General features: G+C 28.8%; 1 long non-coding RNA gene across 1 annotated transcript; it reads left to right on the top strand.

Annotated features, from left to right (window-relative positions):
• Positions 1-2,860: 2,860 nt before the first annotated feature.
• Positions 2,861-10,575, top strand: LOC138337610 (uncharacterized). The gene is made up of 3 exons (XR_011210944.1): positions 2,861-2,920; positions 3,598-3,674; positions 10,321-10,575. It is a non-coding gene; the product is annotated as an uncharacterized lncRNA (long non-coding RNA).
• The last annotated feature ends 5,742 nt before the right edge of the window (positions 10,576-16,317 follow it).

A 16,317-nucleotide genomic window follows, 5' to 3' on the forward strand; every position in this document is an offset into this window, starting at 1 on the left:
TTAAAATGTTTAAATCATTAAAACTCCACATATATGCACAAATCAATAAAAGGAAGCCATAAGATTTAAATATATATATATTTATATATATATATATATATATATATATATGAAAGCTCATTTTAAAAATAACACACACACACACACATACGCACACGCACACGCGCGCGCGCGCGTGCTTACACACACACACACACATTTCATTTTTAATATATGTATCCCTCCTTTTCGATTCATATGATCTTATTTTTTTAATTTTATTTTAAAAAGAAGATAACTTCTGAATGTTAATTTTTTATATAGTATTTTAAGATCATAAAATTAAAAAAAATTCAATACACAAAATTTAAATATATATATATATATATATTAATTTTAATTTTGATAGATTCCGCCTAATATTATACTTGATATATAATTATTAAGAGATGCATAATCATTATTTATTTACTTAAATAGATATCACAATAACTCATAAAAATGAAGAAATGACAAAAAAGAGATAATAATAATTAAAGATGTTTCTAGAACTATCTAATTTCATTATTATCATTCGTGATAGATTTTTGCTTGTATTAAATTACATTTTTACCTTTGATCATCATTCACTTCATATATAGAAATATGTTTCTAGAATTATTTATTCTTGATAGATTTTTGTTAAATGAAATTACATTTTCATTGTTAGTCGTCTTTAATACAAATATATCATCCTATACATTTTTATTTGTAAAGTTACTTTTTAACATCTTTTTCTTAATTTCAATCTAATATATATTATTAATTTTATCACACATATTTATTTTCAAGTATATAATTAGAGATAAAATAAAGATGAAAATCATTAATTCATGATAAATTTTTATATAAAAAGTAGGAATTTTTATATACATAATGAATAGAAAAAATATTAAGAATTGAATTAAAGTTACAGTAAAATAGAGAGAAAAGACATACAGACACCATCAAAGTTGTTCCGTATTTGCATATAGACACCTTAACTTTTAAAGTGTCTTATTACCCCACAGAACTAATTAATTTCTTTGTAAATGGGCCATTTTGACCCATTTTCTCGTCTATGTAGTGGCGCGTGTTGCTCAAATCCCTGTTCAACCTGACCCGACCCTATTCTTTAAAGAGAAGTCATCTTCTCCATTTCTTTTCTTCTCTATTTTGCTTACATCTTCAAGAAATTTTCATTAATTTTCTTCATTCGGATTTTTTTATTCAGCTATGGAGTTAGGTGACAACAAAATTTTGAATGTAGGATTGCTATTAGTTGCAACCCTTTTGGTAAGCAAAACTCAGACCTAAATAACTCATATGCTAACTTAAAACAAAACCCATGGATAACACTTTCTTGCACATTGCAAGAAAAGTTAATGCAGATTCAATTGACAACAGTTCCTCCATTAACCATTTTCTTGTTCATCATGTTCCATTGACCAACTTGTGGCAGACAAGAGCTTCCATAGCTTGGAAGTGTTTACTTTGAATTTATTGAACAAGAAAATCACATTCTTCATTGATCCAGAAGTTTCTCGCCAATAGTGGTGTCTTATTTTCTTAGAGAAGATGATGAAGTGGTCAAACAAAGAGTATCAACATTGATTTTGCTATGAAAAAAACTATGAAATTGAAAAATTAGGGCTAACAATAATTATTTTGGGTTTAAATTTGGGGAAGATGACAAAAATTGATAAAATAATTAATAGTAAAGAATAATAATGACACATGGCACCTTTAAACTGGTCCATGGCAGTAAAAATAATGGATGACGCGCCTCAAGTGCGTGGTAACAACTCACACTACGAAACGGGTCAAAATGGTCCATTTACAAAGAAATTAAATAGTCCTGTGGGGTAATAGGACACTTTAAAAGTTAAGGTGTCTTTATGCAAATACGGAACAACTTTGATGGTGTCTGCATGTCTTTTCTCTAAAATAGATTAATAATAAAATAGATATCACAATAACTAACAAGATAAAAGAAAGTGACGTAATAACAAAATAATAAGTTAATGGTAATATAATAACTTAAGATGTTTCTAGAACTATTTTTTTGTTCATTCTTGATAGATTTTTGTTAGCGTGAAATTACATTTTTGCCCTTGATCATTATTCACTTCATATATAGAAAGATGTTTCTAGAATTATTAATTGTTTTTCTTAATAGATTTTTGTTAGCGTGAAATTATATTCTTGTCCTTAGTCGTCCTCCCACTTCACTTTTCTATATAATACTAGATATCATGTGTCCGCGCTAGCGCAGACCCAACGTATGTTAGATTTTTTCCTTCCAATATATGTGACACAAATGAAATTTGAAAAGGTGAACTAAATTTTTTATGTGTTTTCTAAGAAAATATTTTATAATGTTAATTCGGGTAAGGGCCTAAAATACCCTTAAAGTATTGAAAATGGTACAAAATTACCCTTCATCCACCTATTGGCTCCAAAATGCCCTTTTCATCCACCTATTGGCTCCAAAATACCCTTGTCATCCACCTTTGTGTTCAAAATTGACCACTTCTTTAACTGTTTTAAAATTAAACTCTTTAAATATTTTATAAAATACTTGGCGTTCAATTATTGATTATAATTATAATTTATTAATATAATATATAAATGTAACGACCCTTTTGATCGTTTTGAGAGATAAAGCCTTGTGTTTCATAAAATATTTTTCGTTAGATTCTAAATGGGTGTTTTGAACTATTTCATAATTATAATTATGAAATTAGTGGGGTAGTTTTAATAATTTATTTAGTTAGTGGGTAGAGAAAATAAAATTAAGATTAATAGTGGATCACTTTCACCATTTTTATATTTACTCCTTTTAATAGTTAGGTTAGTAAAGAATCAATAGAAAAGAAAAAAAAAGAATGAGAAAGCCGCACATCGAAGGCAGCAACCCCAGGTACTACTAACCTTCGTAACCCCTTTCATTTTGTTTTCTGTTGGGTAGTTACCAATTAATGTCCCTTTTTAATTTATATAAGTATTATATGGATTAAAAATACAATAATATATTCATCAACATAATGATTAAGGATAATGGTGGATAGTTAATGGTTGGGATAGAAAATCTATATTATTTTAATGTTAAGGTTAGAATTAAATTATAATAAATGCTAATTGGAAAGAGGCGAATTGAGAACTTCTTTTTGTACCTGTGATTGCCCATTTGAAAATTTAAACCATTATGACCAATAAGAAGTTAAGGAAGTTAATGACTAATTAATGATGTTTTGGTGATCAATTAAGAGTTAACTAGAATTGTATAATGAAATTGGAATTTCAGTCAAGGCTTTAGGCGTTATCCAATATTGAGTTTTAGGTATGGAATTTTCTTATAGTGATCACATTATGACTCTAGTATTCATATGTTTGGTATAGGTAATTAAATATTATGTGTGCTATATTATATGAATGTCATTATATTAATATATTTGGAGGAACCAAGACTTAACACTAGGTTGAAAATTTCAGAATTACGAGAGTGGACATATTAGTTGATATCAAAATTAAGAAAAGTGATTAAAGTACTATGAGTTTTTATAGAATTGTTACTTATGAATAATTTATACTTGATAGATTGGAAAGGTTCGAAGGTGTTGAGGAAAGAAAAAGTATTGGAGAAGTAGCTTGTTTCTTTCGATTCTTCGGTGAAGGTAGGTTATGGTTTATGCTATTTGATAGTAAGCTCTTAATAGTGATTGATATGCATTGAATGATATAGTGAAGTTTTCTATTTACTTGATTGTGTGATTGTGTGGCTTGGTCGTGTGTTTTGTGATTGGTCTGAAATTTCGAGACCGTGAAATGTATAATCTTAAACCCTCTCTATCGAAGTAATGCCTTGAATAAAGAAGGCTCGATGAAATATTATTAATGAATGAAAAGGTGGTGATATTAAATGATACATTAATGGTATTATTGGATCGGAGTGTCACGTTCCGACACGGTATTCTTGGATCGGAGTGTCACCTTCCGACACGGTATTCATGGATCGGAGTATCACGTTCTTACACGGTATTCTTGGATCGGAGTGTCATGTTCCAACACGGTATTCTTGGATCGGAGTGTCACATTCCGACACGATAATATTAAAGGAGAAACATGTTGAATAAATGGAAGATACTCAATCTCAAAGAACTCAACTTCTAAAATGGTTTGGCTTGGAGGCATGAGTCCTCAAGTGTGATCTTGATACCGTTGACTAAATACGTGTTTACTTTATTGTTATTGACACTTGTTCATGTTGTTGTTGCTTATCACATGTTAAGTTCTATAGCTGAGTTCATAATATTATTCTTTGTATATTAGTTACTATTTTGGGTTGGCCGATGATACTTACTCAGTACATATTGTCTCGTACTAAGTCCTACTTGTATTTTTCTTTGTTTTTCCTTATATGGAGTGCAACAAATGTGCCGAAAAATTTGAATCGCCCTCAACTCTATCAAGTTTCGGCATGTCAGGTTCAAGGGTGAGCTATTCATTCGAGCTTGGGTTGGATTCTCTCATTCATTATCTGATGTCCTTAGTTTTCGGACACGAATTACATTATTTCATTTATTTTGGTGTCTTTGATACTCTTAGACTTAGTAATTGGAGATTAGATGTCCTTGTTGTGATGACTTTTAGGTTTTGGAAAATGATGGTTAATAAATTTTGAAGCTTCCGCAATATTTGTTATTCGCAGTTGAATTATTGGTACATGTTGGAATTTGAATTTCTTGGTTCGTCCACCTAGGTAGTTAAGTGTGGATGCCACTCACGAATTATTTTGGGTCGTGACAAACTTGGTGTCAGAGTGTTAGGTTCGTTGATCTCATCACACAAGGACAAGTCTAGTAGAGTCTTGTGGAATGGTAATGGGACGCCTTTACTTTTCTTCGAGAAGCTATAGGACTTTAGGAAAACTCATTTCTTTCTTTCGTGCTACTACCTGAATCCAATTGGTATCTAGGTGATACAAATCTGTATCTGAACTTATTCACTCTATTTCAAATATGGGTACTACTGCAGTATTTGAAGTTTAAATAGCAACAACGGGAAAAAAATGTGTCCTTAGAAACAGATATATTTTCTCGATTGCAAAATGTGGTGGTAGTCTCATGTCAAGTGTCGATTAATAAACACACTACTATGACTTCATAGAGGGAGGGTATATTAGAGAAAATCACCAATGCTTACTTGGTTAGAGTTAGGAAGTGTGTTATTTTGTTATTGAATTGATCTAAGAAGTAAAATAAATTGTTTGATCTAGAGAGAGAACAACTTCGATAATGTTTTGTAATTATTCAATGGGTAGAAATATGTGGGCTATTTGGGCACGATATTATGGATAGGTATGATGTGTTCTAGTGAAGTATCTAACGGACTTTCACGTTGTGGCAGTACTAGCGTTATGTGGAAACATGTACGTCGATTGTCAAGTATGAATACTAATTACTAAAGGAGTTACTAGTTGTATGACATGGTCAGATAATAAGATTTAGTGTTGCATTCACATTTGAGAAACCAACTAGTTTATTTCTACAGGAACTTAGATTGAGCATTATTTTAAAGGGAAATTTTAGTGGTGGATCTTTGGGACAATATTGATACACTTAAGTTGTGAAATGTATCTTGAGGGTTCTGAATGAGTATTGACGATTTTATCTTAAGCTTCAAAAGGTATTGATGCAAAAATGACAAATTTATAGGGAAAGAAAGTCCTAGTGGATATACTTGGGTGAAGCAAATTGAAGATTTAGCAAGAAAGTGCATATAAATTGGGTTAGTCTCTTGAATTTGATTTGTATACCTAAGTTTAAGGTGTCAGATCGAGGAAAAGGTTCACTTCATGGTGATAAAAGGATTAACTAAGCATGATGAAAAAAAATCGTGAGAAATTGTAATTGGGATGAAATTATATGATTAGGATTTGTTGGTTAAATAAATTTTGTATGTAATAAAGACCTGCGAGTATCTAAGGTTGTGATTTTCAACTATTTAATGAGTAATGTGCGTGTATAACAAATTTTAAGAGATGTTGGGTCAACACTCGAATATAATTTAAAGGAGCTGGAATCATAACTAAATTAAGATAAAACTTGTGGGATGTGTAGCCTTAAGAATATAAGTGAGAGCGAATATTTTCTCTGATTGTAAGAACTAAAAATGTATCTTCGAAGGGATTGAGAATTGGGTTCAAAATTCCGTGATTTTATCTATTTTGTTTTGGTTAAGGTAATAGCATAACAGGTTAATCAACTTGGTTAAAAGCTATTGAATAGAACTTAAGAGAGGAGTGTACATACGTTCAGCTTCAGTGAGGTGATAAGTTCTATTGTAATGTTGAATTTAGAAATGAGTAGGGTTGGATTTTAGTGAAGGATATGTAAGGTAGATGGAGAGGAGATCAATGATAAGTTAAGGTACAATAATTCATAGAATTCTTCAAAGTATAAGCAAATGTAGATAATTAAGGGCATTGTGTTACACAATTGGACTTAAAATTCAAAAATTTTTGGTTATAAATCTGAATTTCTGGAGGTATATTTTGTCAAGGTAATTAGTAAGATGAGAAATAATTGATTGCATCTGTATTGAGCACGTCAAAGAATTTATGCATGCTTTGGACCATAAAGTTTGTTACTTTTGATTGTTAAAAACTATCTAAAGAAGGGTTTACCCTCAGAGTTTTGATTAAGAGTGTGAAGTAAAATGTCATGGGTTGTTGGTAAAAGAGTGAGATCGATAAGTGAGCTAAAGAAACAAGAATCTGATATATGGAAGGATCTAGATATTTAAAATTTTTCACCAAGATAATCTCGTATAAATTCTTTGGGTGTAGTTGAAAGTTGTATTGATTTTGCGTATGAGTTTAGATATGACTGTGAGATATGAATTAGTTTGGTACAGACATAATAGGAGTTATTTATTGACTTTATTAAAGATTGAGATTTGATTTTTGCTGACAAATAGTGAGGTATGAAAATTTAATATTTTACATGGGGGTTAGATTTCTCAAATTGAGATAGATGACTTAAGAATGATGTAAAATGTGAGATATAATTCTACATGGTTATTAACAATAGATTGGGTTAATGCTACTATATTGATGGGACTACATAGAATGTTAATATATGTTACAGACACATATAATGGTGAATAAAGTTTATGAGCTTACAATATATAAAATAATTTGAGTGACCAAGAATTTCCTTAAGTGTTGGCATGAGGTAAGCGATAGTTTGGAATGCCAACAAAATCATGATATGTGAATGTGGTGTGAAGTTGACTTTGAGTGTGATTTAATAGTTTTATGTTGATGAAAAGGTTCTATCAAATTTATAATTAGTGTTATTAGCCTTGCTTGGGAACTCATATTTACATGAAATGCTTGAATAAAAAGAGATGTAACCAGAGTTTGAACATCCAATTGATAACAATACTTTGATACTAATGGTGATTGTGAGTAAGGTAGATGGATGTTGTATTTATGATGTTCGTTAGTGCTAGGAGTGTTGCCTTCAATGGATGTGGACTTCGAAAGGACTAAATTTGTGATTCTGGGTAGCAATAAAATCAAAGAGATAGAGTCAGATGAATGAAAATGTTTATATGGTCACCATGAAAAGAGTATCTAGAGTTATTTGACCTTGGTTAGGTATATTCTTATGTGACCACTTTCTTCGTATTGGACATTATTTGGTAGTATGATTCACTACTTATACTACACGTGTTTTCACATCTATGGGTTGATTTCTAGTGGTGAATCGGATGTACAGATCCTCTTGTGTCCTCTTGATAGGGTAGGATCCTTGGGCAAACTTGGTATTTTAGTTATGATAGAATTGGTGTTATTTGGGATAGCTAAAGTATATCAGTAGTTCTATACGCACAAACTTGCTTATGAGAATCTATATAAGAGCTTCTATGAAGAGTTATAATTGTCTAAGAGTAATGTTAGAGGTTCTGCATTTTGAAGTGTATCCCTTGTTGGTGTTTACTTGATAATATTCTTCCGTGGGTTAGATATGTTGATTCTCCCTTGATGAGTAATCGATGTCTAAAGCTAATATTTTCATCACTTAAGCTTGTGTTGTGAAAAGAAAATCCTAATAAAATCTGTGATGTTTTTTGCATTATGAGTGTGTGGTAGTTGGTTAAAGTTCACTTCTGGTTGTAGCCACTTTTGATTCAAAATTTTATCGTGGTTATGTTAGATATTTGTTCAGATGGTTGTGTCAAGGTCAAGTTGGAGAAAAGATCAGTTGAAAGGTCCATTATTCGAAATAGTCTTGTTGTTAGATGAGTTTACATACAACAATAAATATCCCTAGAGTAATGATATGGACCCATTTAAAGCATTGTATGGGTGGAGGTGTAGATCTTCAATTGATTGGTCTAATTCTTTTGATATAATACCACGGGTACTACTATTTTGAATGAATTTTTGAGACAACTACCCTTTCTTGCCTTGCCTTCCTTTGATCGTTCGAGGACGAATGATGGGTAAATTGGTATCTATTGTAACGACCCTTTTGGTCGTTTTGAGAGATAAAGTCTTGTGTTTCATAAAATATTTTTCGTTAGATTCTAAATGGGTGTTTTGAACTATTTCATAATTATAATTATGAAATTAGTGGGATAGTTTTAATAATTTATTTAGTTAGTGGGTAGAGAAAATAATATTAAGATTAATAGTGGATCACTTTCACTACTTTTATATTTACTCCTTTTAATAGTTAGGTTAGTAAAGAATCAATAGAAAAGAAAAAAAAAGAATGAGAAAGCCTCACATCGAAGGCAGCAACCCCAGGTACTACTAACCTTCGTAACCCCTTTCATTTTGTTTTCTGTTGGGTAGTTACCAATTAATGTCCCTTTTTAATTTATATAAATATTAGATGGATTCAAAATACAATAATATATTCATCAACATAATGATTTAGGATAATGGTGGATAGTTAATGGTTGGGATAGAAAATCTATATTATTTTAATGTTAAGGTTAGAATTAAATTATAATAAATATTAATTGGAAAGCGGCGAATCGAGAACTTCTTTTTGTACCTGTGATCGCCAATTTGAAAATTTAAACCATAATGACCAATAAGAAGTTAAGAAAGTTAATGACTAATTAATGATGTTTTGGTGATCAATTAAGAGTTAACTAGAATTGTATAATAAAATTTGAATTTCAGTCAAGGATTTAGGCGCTATCCAATATTGAGTTTTAGGTATGGAATTTTCTTGTAGTGATCACATTATGACTCTAGTATTCATATGGTTGGTATAGGTAATTAAATACTATGTGTGCTATATAATATGAATGTCATTATATTAATATATTTGGAGCAACCAAGATTTAACACTAGGTTGGAAATTTAAGAAATACGAGAGTGGACATATTAGTTGATATCAAAATTAAGAAAAGTGATTAAAGTACTATGAGTTTTTATAGAATTGTTACTAATGAATAATTTATACTTGATAAATTGGAAAGGTTCGAAGGTGTTGAGGAAAGAAAAAGTATTGGAGAAGTAGCTTGTTTCAATACGATTCTTCGTGAAGGTAGGTTATGGTTTATGCTATTTGATAGTAAACTCTTAATAGTGATTGATATGCATTGAATGATATTGTGAAGTTTTCTATTTACTTGATTGTGTGATTGTGTGGCTTGGTCGTGTGTTTTGTGATTGGTCTGAAATTCCGAGACCGTGAAATGTATAATCTTAAACCCTCTCTATCGAAGTAATGCCTTGAATAAAGAAGGCTCGATGAAATATTATTAACGAATGAAAAGGTGGTGATATTAAATGATACATTAATGGTATTATTGGATCGGAGTGTCACGTTCCGACACGGTATTCTTGGATCGGAGTGTCACCTTCCGACACGGTATTCTTGGATCGGAGTGTCACATTCTGACACGGTATTCTTGGATCGGAGTGTCATGTTCCGACACGGTATTCTAGGATGTCACATTCCGACACGATAATATTAAAGGAGAAACATGTTGAATAAATGGAAGATAATCAATCTCAAAGAGTTCAACTCCCAAAATGGTTTTGCTTGGAGGCATGAGTCCTCATGTGTGATCTTGATACCGTTGACAAAATACGTGCTTACTTTATTGTTATTGACACTTGTTCATGTTGTTGTTGCTTATCACATGTTAAGTGCTATAGTTGAGTTCATAATATTATTCTTTGTATATTAGTTACTATTTTGGGTTGGCCGGTGATACTTACTCAGTACATGTTGTCTCGCACTGACTCCTACTTGTATTTTTCTTTGTTTTTCCTTATATGGAGTGCAGCAAATGTACCAAAAAATTTGAATCACCCTCAGCTCTATCAAGTTTCGGCATGTCAGGTTCAAGGGTGAGCTATTCATTCGAGCTTGGGTTGGATTCTCTCAGTCATTATCTGATGTCCTTAGTTTTCGGACACAAATTACTTTATTTCATTTATTTTGGTGTCTTTGATACTCTTAGACTTAGTAATTGGAGATTAGATGTCCTTTTTGTGATGACTTTCAGATTTTTGAAAATGATGGTTAATAAATTTTGAAACTTGCGCAATATTTTTTAATTCGCAGTTGAATTATTGGTACATGTTGGAATTTGAATTTCTTGGTTCGTCCACCTAGGTAGTTAAGTGTGGATACGACTCACGACTCGTTTTGGGTTGTGACAATAAATCAACCCACTACACACTCATTACTAACTAAACCTACCCAATTCATAATTCAATTATAATATCAAAATCCTCATAAACACTAATAAAACACGAAGAAACTATAGATTTCTGAAAATGACATTCAAAATTATTCGAGTCCGAATCGGAGCCCCAATTAAATTTAGGTTGAGCCGCTTATTTAGGAGGACACTTTCTTTCAAAATAGAATTAGAAATTTATGATTAAAGGTAAAGAAGTAATACATACCGAATTGATTCATGCACTTTTTTAAATATAATTTTTTAAATATTTATGATTTGTTTTGAAACATTAATATATTATTTTGAAAAAAAGTTACCTATGAAGTAACATCACATAATTGAGACGTAAGAATAATTAAGATAAACAGAGTCAGACTTTTAAGTTTATTGATGATTTTTATTTAGCCACTTGAATGTATGATAATTTACTTCTATAATTTTTAAAAACACTCCATTGGCAGTAGCTTGCATTAATAATGTGACGGGTTCATTAATTTAGAGGGATTTAATTATTAATGGGGTGGGTAGTGGATTGATTTATAAATTATACTAATAAGTTAAATTATAACATATAGTTGAGCACCACATATTTTAAAAAATATTTAAATATAAAACCGTTAAATAAATGGTCAATTTTGAACCAAAAGGTGGATGATAAGGGTATTTTGGACCCAATAGATGGGTGAGAAGGGTATTTTGGAGCCAATAGGTGGATGGAGGGTAATTTTGTACCATTTCCAATGCTTTGAGGGTACTTTAGGCCCTTTTCCGTTGTTAATTTATGTAGTATCTTTTATCTTATTTTCGAATAATATATGTTACTCCATCTGTTTTATTTTATGTGATACAAATGATTTTAGGAAAGTAAATGAAATTTCTTATATGATTATCAAATATTTTTAGTTGTCATTTTATTGTGATTCATAGTGTTTTTTTAGTTCTTACGTTATTTTCAAACAATATATGCAACTCTTTTTATTTCGATAAAAATAAGGGAGTCAACCAAAATTTCATTATATTTTTTAACTATGTTTTTCTAAAAATATCTTAAATTGTTACATTGCATTTTTAAGCTTCTTTTTTTATATGTAATCTTCAAATATATATCAAATAAAACGAAGAATTAAAGTTTTCAAATCATTATATTTCTACATTAAAATGTTCAAATAACTCCACATATAGTCACAAATTAATAGAAGGAAACCAAATTTATTTTTAAAAAATAATAATATATGAAATCTCATTTCAATAATAACACATGTATATTTTATTTTTAAGATATGACTCCCTCCTTTTTGATTTTATATGAACTTATTTTTTATTTCATTTCAAAAAGAAAACAACTTCTGAATTTAGATTTTTTTTTATATAGCATATTAAAGAGCACAAAATTAAAAAATATTTCAATACACAAAATTTAATATACATATAAATTTTAATTTTATTTTTGATTCGTTTCACCTAATATTATACTTGATATACAATTATTAAGAGCAAAGCGTAATCATTATTTATTAACTTTTATATAATAAATAGATATCACAATAACTCATAAAAAATGAAGAAATCACAAAAATGAGGTAATACTAATAATAATTCCTAAAGATGTTTCTAGAACTATTTAACTTTCTTGTTATCATTTTTGGTAGATTTTTGCTTGCATGAGTTACATTTTTACCTTTGATCGTCATTCACTTCATATATAGAAAGATGTTTCTAAAATTATTTATTTTTGATAGATTTTTGTTAGAATGAAATTACATTTTTATTCTTGGTCATCTTTCATACAAATACATCTTCATATTCATTTTTATTTGTAAAGTTACTTTTAACATCTTTTTCTTTAATTTCAATCTAATATATATTATTAATTTTACCACACTAATTTATTTTCAAGTATATTAATTAGAGTTAAAATAAAGATTAAAATAATTCATTCCTGATATTTTTATATAAATAGTAGGCTTTTACAAGCATAATGAATAGAAAAAATATTAAGAATTAAATAAAAGTAATAGTAAAATAGAGTAATAATAAAATGACATAATACATAAATATGCCCTTTAACTTGACTTCGAATCACATTTATGCCTTTCAACTTTGGGTGTGCACAAGTAGACTTAAACTTGCATAAAGTTGAACAAATAGACACACATGTCATTTTTTGTCATACGTGGTGTCCTATTTGTATTGTGTCACGTAGGACTCATGTATTTATTTATTTAAAAGTTGAATAGTTAAAGTGTTTGTTTGTGCATTATGAAAGTTGGACGTCAAAGTTAAAATTTGAAGCCAAGTTTAGGGTCCAATATATGTATTATGCATCATAAAATAGATATCACAATAACTCACAAAATAAATAAAAAGGAAATGAAGTAATAACAAAATAAGTTAATGGTAATAACAATAACTTAACATATTTTAAGAACTATTATTCTTGGTAGATTTTTATTAGTGTGAAATTACATTTTTCCCTTGATCATTATTCATTTCATATATAAAAAGATAATTCTAGAATTATTTATTATCTTTCTTCATAGATTTTTTGTTAGAGTGAAATTATATTTTTGCCCTTGGTCGTCCTCCCACTTCGCTCTTCTATATAATAAAAACTAGATAATTGAAGGCCCATTCACAGGTCCAATATAATTAATTATCTGTATAATTTTAATCTTTTTTTACCTAAATTCACATATTATTTTCTAATAATTTTTAAAAAAATTTAGCATTCAAACAAAAATTCTGTATCAGATACATCTCTCTCTTCTGTAGATACATCACTATCTCCTATCGAATACATACTTATCCTCTCTCGAATGCATCTTCATCCCTTTTAAATACATCTTTATCGTCTCTTAGATACATTTCTCTGCGATCAATTTCAAAAGAATGATGTATTAATATATTTAGTAACATTTTGATTTTAAAATATACATTTTATTCTTAGTAAGAAGATTTATAGTCATATGAATATCCATGGTTTGTTTTAGACCATATGTTTTAAAAGTATTTTTTTTTAAAAGAACCTCATTTTAAGTCAAATAAACTTTACATAAATCGAAATTGAGTGAGTACAAAGTTTAGTTAAGTTTTTTTAAAAAACTATTTTTCTATTTAACAAAATTTAAAATGAAAATTCTAAACCTTTTTTCACAAGTATCTTTTATAGTTTTTTAATATCAATATCTAGACGATAATAGCCAAAATTTTAAAATAAATAATGTAATAAAGTAACGTAACTCTGAAATTCAAGTATTGATATATTGAGAAAATATTGATTTATAAATTTTTAAGCATTCATAATCTTATATTTAATATGCTTTTTACTCTCGACGGTTGACACTAATTTATCATAATTCAAGATTGTAAGAAGTAGAAATCAAGACTTAAAAATGAAATTCACTATTATAGGAAGGTCAATTCGTAGTTTATCTAATGTGAAAATTTCCTAAGTATATGATATATAATTCTATGACAACATTAATTTTTGTACCATATATTCATACTATTTGAAAATTTATCCCGTTAATTGATTATGTATTTTCTTAAACTACAATTATGCGGTCATTATTTGTCAATTCTTACATTATCAATTCTATATTTTTTTTATCTCTTAAGAATTGTGCTATTTAATTCAAAATTTTAAAATATAAAATAGATATTATGTTGGAGATAAAATAGATTTAATAAAATTGTGTGAATACTTATGTTTAGAAAACATTATATATTAGAGAAAATACCCAAGTACCCCCTCAACCTATGCCCGAAATCCCAGAGACATACTTATACTATACTAAGGTCCTATTACTCCCCTGAACTTATTTTATATGTAATTTTCTACCCCTTTTTAGCCTACGTGGCACTAGTTCGGAAAAAAGTCAACCATCGTTGGGCCCACAAGATAGTGCCACGTAAGCTAAAAAGGGTAAAAAATTATTAATAAAATACGTTCAGGGGGGTAATAAGACCTTAATATAGTATAAGTGTGTCTCTGAAATTTCAGGCATAGGTTGAGGGGGTACTTGGGCATTATCCCTATATATTATTAAAAAGGAAATTACATACATAGAATTAAGATAAAATAAATATTATTTTGAAAATAAAATAGGTTAATTTAAACTATGTAAATACTTCTGTTTAAAAAACATTATATATAATTAAAAAGGAAATTACATACATGGAAGATTGTAGGATTATATTGAATACGTTGTAGTAGTAATAAACATAGATGAACGATTCAAATTGTCAATAGTACAAAAAGAAAAATATTTTTCACGTTACTATTATAGGGAAAAGGCTCAAATATACCATTGAACTTTCAGAAAAGGCTCATTTATGACATCAGTTCAAAGTTTGGCTCATTTATGTCATTACTATTAAAGAAAAGGTCTATTCATGCCATTATTTTTTAAAAGTGGTTTTGCAAGACCATTTTTGACACGTGTCCAATTGTAATTCGTCTAGGTCATTAATTTATAAATAAAATAATAATAATTCTGAGAGAAATTTGAATTTATTTTTTGACTTTTTTAATTTAAAAAATTGATGACGTGGCCGAATTAAAATTTAACACGTCATCAGTTTTTAAATAAAATTGAATTAATTATTTTTTCATTTTTTTAATTAAAAAAATGATGGTGTGGCTGAATTATAATTAGACACGTGTCAAAAATGGTTTTGCAAAACCATTGTTAAAAAATAATGGCATCAATTGGCATTTTCTTTATTAGTAATGGCATAAATGAACCAAACTTTTAACAGATAACATAAATGAACCTTTTCTGAAAGTTTGATGGCATAATTGAGCTTTATCCCATTATTATAATCAAACCAATACAAATTGATTTTTAAAAATAAAATAAAATGAGTTTGTGGGCCACACATGAACCAAAATTTTTTGTGACTCTTGAAAATGAAAATTGGATTCTTCTTTGAAAGCTATTTTGACATTTAATTATACAACTATAAATTTAGAACATTACCCATAATAATGTTTAAAATTACAAAATTGTCACTCGTCGTTCTCATCATGACTCTTTTATAGAATAGAAACTAGATATCAGGTGTCCACGCCAATGCAGACCCAACGTATGTTAGTTTTTTTTCTTCCAATTATGTGACACAAATGAAATTTGAAAAAATGAACTAAATTTTTATAAGTGTTTTTCTAAAAATATTATTTTTAATTGTTAATTTATATACCTTTCACGGTATTTTCGAATAATAAATGTTACTCTCTTTGTTTCATTTTATTTGATATAAGTGATTTTAGGTAAATCAAAGAAATTTCTGATATGATTCTCACATATTTTTACTTGTCATTTTACAGTGATTCATAATACTTTTTAGTTCTTGCGTTATTTCAAATAATATATGCAACTTTTTTTGTTTCGATTAAAATAAGGTAGTAACCAAATTTCATTATGTTTTTAACCATGTTTTTCGAAAAATATCTGTAATGATCCTCTTAGTCGTTTTAGAAATTTCAACCATTATTTTTATATTGACCTTTTTAGTAGATTTTATATTTAATTTATATGACTTATAAGAATGAGTGACATGATTTTTAGATTTAATAAAAGATTATTTTGTTGC

The sequence above is a fragment of the Solanum lycopersicum genome, chromosome 7, assembly GCF_036512215.1.
Source record: "Solanum lycopersicum chromosome 7, SLM_r2.1".
Lineage (NCBI taxonomy): Eukaryota > Viridiplantae > Streptophyta > Magnoliopsida > Solanales > Solanaceae > Solanum > Solanum lycopersicum.